Here is a 10,484-nt window from a genome sequence, read left to right on the forward strand (position 1 = left end):
GGAGCCCTGCTGCAGAAGGGGCTGTAAGGGCTGCAGCCCAGCACCGCGGGCCGGTGTGCAAGGGAACCCCCAGGCTGCCACCCGCCCAGATCCCCTCGCAAAGCCCCTGAGCCTGGCCCATGTCAGCCAGCCTGGCTGGCGGGGAGCTCTGCTCCCTTGGGGTATGGAAGCTGCTGCCAAGTCCCCGCTGCACCTTCTCATGCCTGGGCCTGCCTGGCCCCTCTGCCCCCAGCCTCTCCCCTTTCCTTCCCTCTGGCCCCCCTTCCTTCTCCCCCCCAAGGGCCCAGCTGCACCCCCTGCAGAGGCCAAGCCCTCTCCCCTTCCCTCCCACCCCCGGGCCCAGCTTCCTCCCCTTCCCTCTGTCACGCCCCCGCCCCCCCAGACCTGCCCCCCCCCCACTTTCTGTCGCCCTGTAGGTTCACTGTCCTCCCGCCGTGGCACCGGCCCTCCTCCTTGTTCTCCGCACACATGCCCCTTACCGGACAGGCTGGAGATGTTTCTCATGCTCGCAGCCCAGCCCGGAAGGCTCCCACAGGTCTGGGGGGGCCCAGGAGCCACCCGGCCTCCAAGGGACACCCCAGGCCTGAGCTGGTGCCGAGCCAAGGCGCAACGTGGGGGAGCGAGCAGGCTCGTTTCAGAGCACGGCCCTATGAGCCCAGCAGGGCGCCCCCTCTGCTCGGGGACTGCTGAGGCCCCCCCTGGCCGTTCGCCAGCCGGCGCTGCCCAGGGCCAAGTGCATGGGGCTGCAGCTCTGCTTGTTCGCGCTGCCCGGGGCGTTCCCAGAGTCGGGCTCGAACTCTCACGTGCGCCACTTCTGACCGGCGGGGCCCCGGGCTCTTCTCTGCCGTCGGGGCAGGTGCCCCTGCTCCCCAGCGGGGCTGAGCGCTCAGGCCAAGGGCCTCTCCGTCTCAGTGCAGAACCACGGGCCCGGCCTTCGTTCCCGGCGCTGGCAGCGACTCTCCGGGCGAGAGAACAAAGGCCCGGAAACGTGGAGCTTCAGCCAAAGGCTTTCTCGGGATGAGCTTCGGTGGGGCAGACCCGGTTCCGCAGCTCGAGCCCGTCTCCTCTGGGCTGGCGAGTGTCGGGCTGTGTTGGCAATGAAGCGGGTCTGCCCCACCTGAGCTCGGCGCTGTGTTAGTCTCTCAAGCGCTCCGTTTCTGCTGCCGTGCTTTGGCGGGGCACAGCCTCGCCCGGCTCCCCCTCTGTTCCCGTCTGCGTGCGAGCTTAGGAGAACACCTTTCCCACCCCACGCGTTCCCCTCCCTGGGTACGAACGTGGCTGGGGCCCCCCTTCGTTAATGGCTTTGCGCGCTCCAGCTGAAAAGTCGCCGCTTTTCTTTTAAACCCCAAAGGCTCAACCCGAGTCCGGCAAGGGAAGAAGTAAGTTCTGGAGAATTAGGACCTCCAGGCTCGGATCGGAGAGGTGGCCCAGTCAGTCTGTGTCCTCAAGAGCAACCAGAACTCTGGGGCACCTGACAGACGAGCCGATGGGTCGGAGCATCAGCTTTGGTGGGCAAAGACCTTAAACGTGCCTTGTGTGCCCGCTGCCACAAGGTGTCTGTCAGCAGAGAATCGTGCTCCCAGACAGCCCAGCCTGGTGCTCTTGGGAAAGGGGCTTCTGGGCCAGGGCAGTGAGCCCGAGAGGTGCTCAGTCCTTCGCTTGGCACGTTTCCACAGGGCATTTGTCTCACGCCTGCTTGTTGGCTGCCTTGTCCCTGGCAGGGTTTGCTCTGAGCGAGTCGGTCGATGCAGCCGGAGCTGGGGGTTGGCGGGTGATTTGCTTGTCTCTTGAAGCTGAATGTAGCCCTGTCCCCATGGCGCTCAGAAGAAGCTTTTTTCCTCCCTGGAATTCTCTGTCGCAGCTGCACCGTAAATCGAAAAATGCAGCAGCCGGGGGCAGCTGAGTTGCCTGCAGAAGTCGAGCTAATCAAGCAAAGGGGGATTTTTTCCCCTTTGATTCTCTGTCTCAGGGCTGGAGCAGGGCAGCGTCTGGCCGGCACGAGCGTCTCTTGGGTCTTCCTGTTGCTAGGTTGGTAGAGAAGCTGATCTTGTGCTATCGCCAGTCCGCCCTTGAGACGGGTGCGGGCAGGATTCTTGTGTATCCCGGACTGTGAGCTTGACAAGACAGGGCCTTTGCTGGCACGAAGCCCTGTGCTCTCCCGTGCGCAGGCAGCCTTGGAGGCCACTGGAAGTTGCTTTTGTTTCTGTAGGGTTTTTTGCAGGGGCAGGCGCAGAAGGGGGTTCATCAGTCAGCGTCCGCCAGGGTTCCCTGTTGAGAACCCTCACCAGTGTTGAATTTCGCCAGGGCTTAAGGTCGCAATTGCTGCGCGGCCGCCGTACCATGACCGCTGTCCCTTAGCGCCGTGCAAAGTGCAGAATCTCTGCACGTAGCTGTGATGGGGTTCAGGAGTCCCCCTGCACTGCACCTCATCTGCTGGCAGGAGTGACTCTTACTCAGCAGGTACAACAGGAGGTTTATTAGGCAACAGATGCCCAGTTTCTCACAGAAGCGTCAGTACAGCAGCCAGAGACAGTCCTTCCAACCTGTCCTGGGGAGAAGACCCCAAGGGGTGCCCCTTGGGGGTGTAGCTTCCCCCCTCCTCAGGCTGGCTCCTTCCAGCTCCTCTTCCCCTACCTCTAACTGCTGCCCCGATTCAAAAACCCAGCTTGGCTCCTCCCCTCCTCTTTGTTCAGGGCAGAGGTGTTACCTGCCAGTTGTAGGCCCAGGGTCATCCCTAGCCACTGGGAGCTGCTCTGCTTGTGTCTCACATCCAGCCTCAGTCTCGCATTTGCACTCCCCCCAATTCCATCTCAGTAGCTCACAGCAGTTTGCGGGGCTACTGAGAAAGGGGGCCTCTTGCCAGCTGCTTTGGGGACTCTGAGCGTGGGCATTGCACAGGTCCGAGGCGGTTGCTGTGCTGGCTCAGCTCTCGGGTGCACCCAGGCGGCCTCCTGCCACGAGCGATGGCTTGTGTGTGATGTTTCACAGGAGGGCTGAAAGGGACCCACACTGGCTACTCGTGCAAATCTGGGCACGGGAGGCCTGTGGGCGGCCGCCTGGTGCCCCAGAGCCTGAGCTGTGACTCCCTGCGGTGCTGGAGCTGAATCCACAGTTGGCTCTTTGGAAAGGACGTGTGGGTGGCTCATTCCTCGGGCTGGGATGGCAGTGGGCGGGCGGGTGCCCATTCAGCCTCGGGGAGGTTTGCTCTAGATCGGAGCTGAGGGCGGAGGCCTGGGAAGAGAAGAGAAGCAGCCGCCCCAGCTCCTAATTGCCGCATGTTATTGCAGCTGCCCGGCAGACACGTGTGCAGATTTTACTGCGTCCTCTGCCGGCTGGTGTTTACCCACGTGCGCCCTGCTCATCAAGCGCGTGCCCAGGCCGCCACGTGCCTCCTTCGGGGCTGTTTCTGCCGCAGGCTTTGAGTGGCAGCCCCGGGCCTGGCTGAGGAGGGATTGTTGGTGATGCCCAGCAGGGGTGAGTTGCAGTAGGTCACTGCTGTTGGCGGAGCAGCGTTCCCTGTGCCCAGCAGCAGGGGCACTTGCAGCCTGGCAGTTCCGAGCTCTGCACCCCGCCAGGCTCCCTCTCAGCGGCCGGGCCCGCGTTAAAAGGGCGCGACGTTTGCCGAGCCAAGTGCTGGGAAGTTGTGAGCTGCCGGAGTTCAGCCGTCGTGGCCGTCAGTTAGAGGGTGGCCTCGGATGCGGTCCCAGGTGAGGGGCCCTTAGGAAAGTGGCCAATGAAAGGTAACAAACGCGGACGAGTGCGAACTTTGGTTAAAAGACAGAAAACAAAGGGTGGGAATAAATGGTAAATTTTCACAATGGAGGAGGGTAACTAGTGGTGTTCCCCAGGGGTCAGTCCTGGGACCGATCCTGTTCAACTTGTTCATCAATGATCTAGAAAATGGTGTAAGCAGTGAGGTGGCAAAGTTTGCAGATGACACCAAGTTGTTCAGGACAGTCAAAAGCAAAAGGGATTGTGAAGAACTACAAAAAGATCTCAGCAAACTGAGTGATTGGGCAGCAAAATGGCAAATGAAATTTAATGTGGATAAGTGTAAGGTAATGCACATTGGAAAAAATAACCCAAATTACACGTACTACATGATGGGGTCAAATTTAGCTACGACAGATCAGGAAAGGGATCTTGGAGTTATAGTGGATAGTTCTCTGAAGACATCCATGCAGTGTGCAGCGGCAGTTAGTAAGGCAAATAGGATGTTAGGAATTATTAAAAAAGGGATCAATAATAAGACAAAAGAGATCATACTTCCCCTATATAAAACTATGGTACGCCCACATCTTGAGTACTGCGTGCAGATGTGGTCTCCTCACCTCAAAAAAGATATATTGGCATTAGAAAAGGTTCAGAAAAGGGCGACTAAGATGATTAGGGGCTTGGAAAGGGTCCCATATGGGGAGAGGCTAGAGAGACTGGGACTTTTCAGTTTGGAAAAAGGCGATTGAGGGGCGATATGATAGAGGTATATAAAATCATGAATGGTGTGGAGAAAGTGAATATAGAAAAATTATTTACCTTTTCCCATAATACAAGAACTAGGGGACACCAAATGAAATTGATGGGTAGTAGGTTCAAAACTAATAAAAGGAAATTTTTCTTCACACAGCACACAGTCAACCTGTGGAACTCCTTGCCTGAGGAGGCTGTGAAGGCCAGGACTCTATTAGGGTTTAAAAAAGAGCTTGATAAATTTTTGCAGGTTAGGTCCATAAATGGCTATTAGCCAGGGATAAAGTATGGTGCCCCAGCCTTCATAACAAGGGCAGGAGATGGATGGCAGGAGATAAATCACTTGATCATTGTCTTCTGTTCTCCTTCTCTGGGGCACCTGGCATTGGCCACCGTCGGCAGATGGGATGCTGGGCTCGATGGACCTTTGGTCTGACCCAGTATGGCCATTCTTATGTTCTTATGTTCTTAACTCCCGCGCGTTGGTGGAAATGGCCCCACCTGTGCAGCCGGGAGGATGGGGGCGAGTTGAGCTCCGGCTCAGCAGGGCAGAGCGCTTGGGGTTCTCGGCCCGTTCTCCGGGAAGACCCGCGCGGTACGCAGCGGCCGTCAGTAAAGCAAAGGGGCTGGTGGGAATCATTAGCAAAGGGCTGGAGAGTCAGACGGGGCCGCGGCTGGAGCACGGCCTGGACGGGCGCTCAGCTCAGCCATTGGCGTGAGACGCAGGCAGGTGCCGTGGTGCAGGCTTTGGGACGGGCCCCGCGTGAGGGGCGCTGAAAGACTGGGGAGAGGGGAGACGGAGGCGGCCTGTCAAATGACGAGCTGTGTGGAGGAGGTGAACCGATGATGGAGGGAGCTGGTGGAGGGCCCCACACCCCGCTCGCGATGCTAGCACCCCGTGCAGTCCCCGCAGCGGTGGGGCGGGGCCCAGGCGTCTCAGCACCCAGCCCTCACTGCCACTGGACCCCTGTCCACCAGGGAGGTGCCGGCTGAACCCAGCAGCAGCAGGAAGGAGCAGCCGAGCGCCTCCGAGGTACCTGGGCTCTAGCTGGTCCGGGCAGCCAGGGCAGCAGGGAGGAGGGCTCCCCGGCGGGCTGCGTGCCAGGTGCTCCGCCAGCTCGGGCGCTGCAAGCAAAGGGCCCGGCCGGTGGGTGTGCAGGTGAGTCCCCGGGCAAAGGCGACGTGACGAGGCCAGCCCCTGGCCGCATGAGGCTAGCTGGGCACTTACCGCCCCGCAGCTCTGGAGGCGGTAGCGGGGCCCGTAGCAGTGCCAGCCTCCCCGGCCTTGCTGTGCCCACTGCCGGCGTGCACCAGCTCGCGGGCACACAGGAGTCCTGAGCCGAGAGGGTGGCCCCGGGGGGTGCTGGTTTGGGGGTGTGTGATGGAGTCGGGGGGAGTGCATGTGTGAGTCAGGCTGGATGTCTGAGGCTAGCAGCAGCTCCCAGTGGCTAAGGATGACAACTGGCAGGTAACACCTCTGCCCTGAACAAAGAAGAGGGAGGAGCCGAGCTGGGTTTTGAATCGGGGGCGGCAGTTAGGAAGCGGGGGAAAGAGGAGCTGCAAGGCAGCCAGCCTGAGGAGGGGGAAGCTACACCCCAGAGGGGCACCCCTCGGGGTCTTCTCCCCAGGATGGGTTGGAAGGACTGTCTCTGGCTGCTGTACTGTCGCTTCTGTGAGAAACTGGGCAGCTGTTGCCTAATAAACCTCCTGTTGTACCTGCTGAGTAAGAGTCACTCCTGCCAGCAGATGGGGTGCAGTGCTTTTGCTTCCTTTGGGCCATGGAGAGGTTCTCCCTGACCAGGCCCATGAGCTCGGTGAGTTTTTCCCGGAAGGTCAGTACATACTGTACCACTGACTCCCCTTCAGGAGAGGCCGTCCCCTCTCACTCTTCTGTGAGCAAGTCCAAGGGTCCCCGTACCCTCCTTCCGTACAGCAGCTCAAACGGGGAGAACCCCGTGGATTCCTGGGGCACCTCCCTGTATGCAAACAGCAGGTGGGGTAAGTACTTGTCCCAGTCATGGGGGTATTGATTCATGAAGGTTCTCAGCATCTGCTTCAGAGTCCCATTGAACCTCTCCACCAGCCCATTGGTCTGCGGGTGGTAGGCTGTGGCCCAGGTGAGCCGGACCCCACACTTGTCCCACAAGCTTTGCAGTAGGGCCGACATGAAGTTGGACCCCTGATCTGTGAGGACCTCCTTGGGGAACCCCACTCTGCTGAAAATGGACAGCAGTGCATCTGCCACGGTGTCAGCGTCGACAGAGGTCAAGGCCACTCCTGGGTATCGCGTGGCAAAATCTACCACTACCAAAATATATTTCTTCCCCGAACGCGTTGCCTTGCTGAAGGGGCCCACTATGTCTATAGCCACTTTCTGGAAAGGCTCCTCTATGATGGGCAGTGGCCTCAGGGCAGCTTTCCCCTTGTCCCGGCTCTTCCCCACCCTCTGGCAGGGATCACAGGACAGGCAATACAGACGGACAGCTGCAAAGATCCCTGGCCAGAAAAAGTTCTGTAACAACCTTCTCCTGGTGCGGTGGATCCCCTGGTCTCCTGCGAGCGGGACATCATGGGCTAGGTACAGCAGCCTGCGCCGGTACTTTTGGGGAACCACCAGTTGCCTCTGGACCTTCCATGGCTCCGCTTTGCGTCTGGGAGCCCATTCCCGGTACAGGAATCCCTTTTCCCACAGGAATCTCTCCCTGCAGCCCTCCCCCAGCTGTGGAGCTGGGCTGAGACTGGCCAGTTCCCTCAGCTTCTGCAAGGAGGGGTCTCTCTGCTGCTCTGCCTGGAATTCTTCCGCTTGGGCAGGAGCGGATGCTACTTCCCATCCCTGCCTGGCTCCAGCACCTCTGGCCTGTGAGATCTGGTTTTTGGGGGCCCCCTTTCTCTCAGGGTTGGGCCCTGTGGCTCCTGTGACTTTGGCTGGGCCTGTACCCCTGAATCTGGGGAGCGCACCCCTCGTTTTCTTTGGCTACGGGTCAGGACCAGGGCACGAGGGCGTTCACCTTGCCAGTTCTCCAGGTCAGCCCCCATCAGTACATCCGCCGGCAAATGGCTGTGCACGCCCACCTCTTTGGGGCCTTCCTTCTTCCCCCATTTCAGGTGCACCCTCGCCATGGGCACCTTGAAAGGGGTCCCATCAATTCCTGTTATCGTCAGGTGGGAATCGGGTATCATGCAGCCCGGTGCCACCACCCCGGGTCGGGCCAGCGTCACATCAGCGCCTGTGTCCCAGAACCCCGTGACCTTTTTCCCGTCTACTTCGAGGTGTTTGAGACACTTGCTCCACAGAGGTAGTGCCGCCCCCACTCTGTAAACTGACCTCTGAGCATTTGGTCCCCCTGAGGAGCTGGTCTGTGGGGCGGACTCGGCCCAATCCGAGTGCCCATTGTCAGCACCACCCGCCTTGGCCGCCAGCCCCTCTGGCTTCTGGGACCCCACCCAGTTGACTCCATGGCCCCCCAGCCTGCTCAACCTGTCTGGGAGCCTGGGGCACTGGGCTGCTCTATGCCCCTTTCGCCCACAGCGATAACAGCCTGGGTCTTGTGTCCCTCGGGCCGGCTGCTCTGTCCGGGCTCTGTTTGGCTCTCTGGGGGGTGGGTGTCTGGCCCCTCTTTCCTGGGCTTGCCCAAGAGGTGGTCCCCTCTGTCGTACAGTTAGGGACCGGTCTCTCTGAGATTCTCGGTCTCTCCGGGACTCCCTCTCTCTCCGAGACTCCCTCTCTTTGTGGGGGTCACTTTCAAACCTGGCCCGGCTGTTTGTGAAGTCATCTGCCAGTTTCCCTGCATTGTGTGAGTCCCCTGGCTTCCGGTCCACGAGCCACACCCTCAGGTCAGGTGTGCACATCTCGTAGAATCGCTCCACTACCGCCAGCTCGATCAGGTCCTCTACGGACTGGACTCCCATTCCGAACGCCCACTTCTGGTAGTATTGCCTCAGGCGGGCGGTTGTATCTACGTGGGTTTCCTCTGGCCTCTTCTGCGCCTCCTGGAACTTCTTGTACATCTCCGGAGTCAGCCCGAACTTATGCAGCAGGGCCTGTTTGAACCGTTCATAGTCCCCAAGCTGCAGCCCCTCCAGCCGGCTGAGCACTGCTGCGGCCTTCTGGCCCAGCAAGGGGGTGAGGTGCCGGAGCCACTCATCTGGGGGAACCTCATGCGACTCACAGGCTCGCTCAAAGGTGGTAAGGAACTTGTCCATGTCCCCTGGGTCCTGACACTAGGCCATCACACGCGTCTCCAAGTGACTGGCCACCCCGAGCCGTCTGGCCCTCTCCCCGCTTACCACAGCTGGGGCCTCTTGGCGTCTCGCCTCTGCCATGGTTCGCTCATGCTCCCGCTCTCGCTCTCTCTCCTCACGCTCTCGCTCTCTTTCCTCCCACTGTCTCTCTTGTAGCTGGCGCTCGTGCTCACGCTCTCTTTCCCGTTCGTGGTGCTCGTGCTCCCTCTGCCGTTCCTGGCGCTCGTGTTCTCTCTGCCGTTCCTGGGCTTCCAGTTCCTTTAATTTCACCTCGAGTTCCAGCTGTCGCAGCTCTGCGGCGGGGGACTCTGCCCGTGATGGACCACCGCTAGCTGAGTGCGACCTGGCGGGCACCGCATCTGTCTGACGGCGTCGAGCCCCTGCTCCTGTTGGAGAATCTGAAACGCTTCCTGAGGCTGACCAGCCACTCTCTGCTGAGACAGGCTCTGCCCCCCCCCAGATCGGTCATTCTCTTCCAGCTGGGCAATCAGCTGAGCCTTGGTCGCCTTCCCCACGGTCAGGCCCCTCTCTCTGCACAGCCCCGCTAGCTCTGCCTTCAGGAGTCAGGTATAATCCATCTCCCCACTATCTCCCGGGGTATCCACTCACCAGCAGCAGCTGCAGGAATGGCTCTGTTCCCCCTCTGGCTCTGGTGAGACTCCTTCCTTCTCTTGCGCTCAGTCAGCCACTGCTGGGAGCTCATCCATGGGTGCAGTGCATCCCACTTCTGACACCAGTGTGATGGGGTTCAGGGGTCCCCCTGCACTGCACCCCGTCCGCTGGCAGGAGTGACTCTCACTCAGCAGGTACAACAGAAGGTTTATTGGACAACAGAAGCTTCCAGGCTTGCTGCAGGGCGGCGGAAGGGCTTTATCTCCGCCTGGGGGCAGTCAACGTGCCCGTGTGCAGAGCTCTAGCTCGGCCGCAGCCTCTGCTCGGGCCTGTGCTACCCTGCGACGCGGCCTTTCGGGCTGGTTGCTCCGTTGCTGGAGAATCGGGCCGATCACCCTTCGGGTGCATTAACGAGCCCCAGCGGCAGCAACGCTCCACGCTGCGGGGTGACAGTCCGGCTGCACCCCCAGCGCTGCAGCTACACGTGTCAGACCACAAGCTACGCGGGCAACAAAAAGCCGTCGCCCACCAGGACCTCGCGCACCAAAACCAGGGGCGAGCTCGTAACCGACCTGGTTGAAAGCCCTGTACTGCCGGCGGCGCACAGGGCATCCCCCACCCTCTGCCCCGGGGGGCACCTGCAGCCGGCCCCAGGGGCGCCCCAGCTGCGGCTCTCCCCGCTCCGCACAGCTTCTCCGCGTTGTCTGAGGTCTCCCTGGCGGGTCCCATGCGGGAGCCGGACGGGCTCTGCCGGAGGACGGGGCTCTGGGGGCGGGGCCCAGCCCTCCCCACTCCCTCCTCTGGATTGGAAGCGCCTCCCCCGCTCTGCTCAACGCTGCTGGTCTGCGACCGCTTCTCGCCGCTGGGCGCGGTGCCCGGCGCCCGGGATCTGCAGCCGTTTTCACAGGCCGGGGCTCGCCCTCGCCAGCTGCAACGGGGATCGACGCGTCTTGGCATCAGCCGATTCTGGAAGAGGCTCATTCGTGCCGCTGATTCTCCGCGGGCTCAGAGCGAGACGTGGCCCTGGTACGGCTCAGTCGCGGTGAGCAGCCCCCGGCCCGCCCAGCAGAGCAGCCCTGCCGGGCGAGGGAACTCAGCGGCCGCCGGGTCGCGGCTGTTTCTCAAGACCCGGCGCGTGCTGATCGCTGGCGACGACAGTCGCG

This window comes from Carettochelys insculpta, chromosome 14 (assembly GCF_033958435.1).
Source record: "Carettochelys insculpta isolate YL-2023 chromosome 14, ASM3395843v1, whole genome shotgun sequence".
NCBI classification, from domain to species: domain Eukaryota; kingdom Metazoa; phylum Chordata; order Testudines; family Carettochelyidae; genus Carettochelys; species Carettochelys insculpta.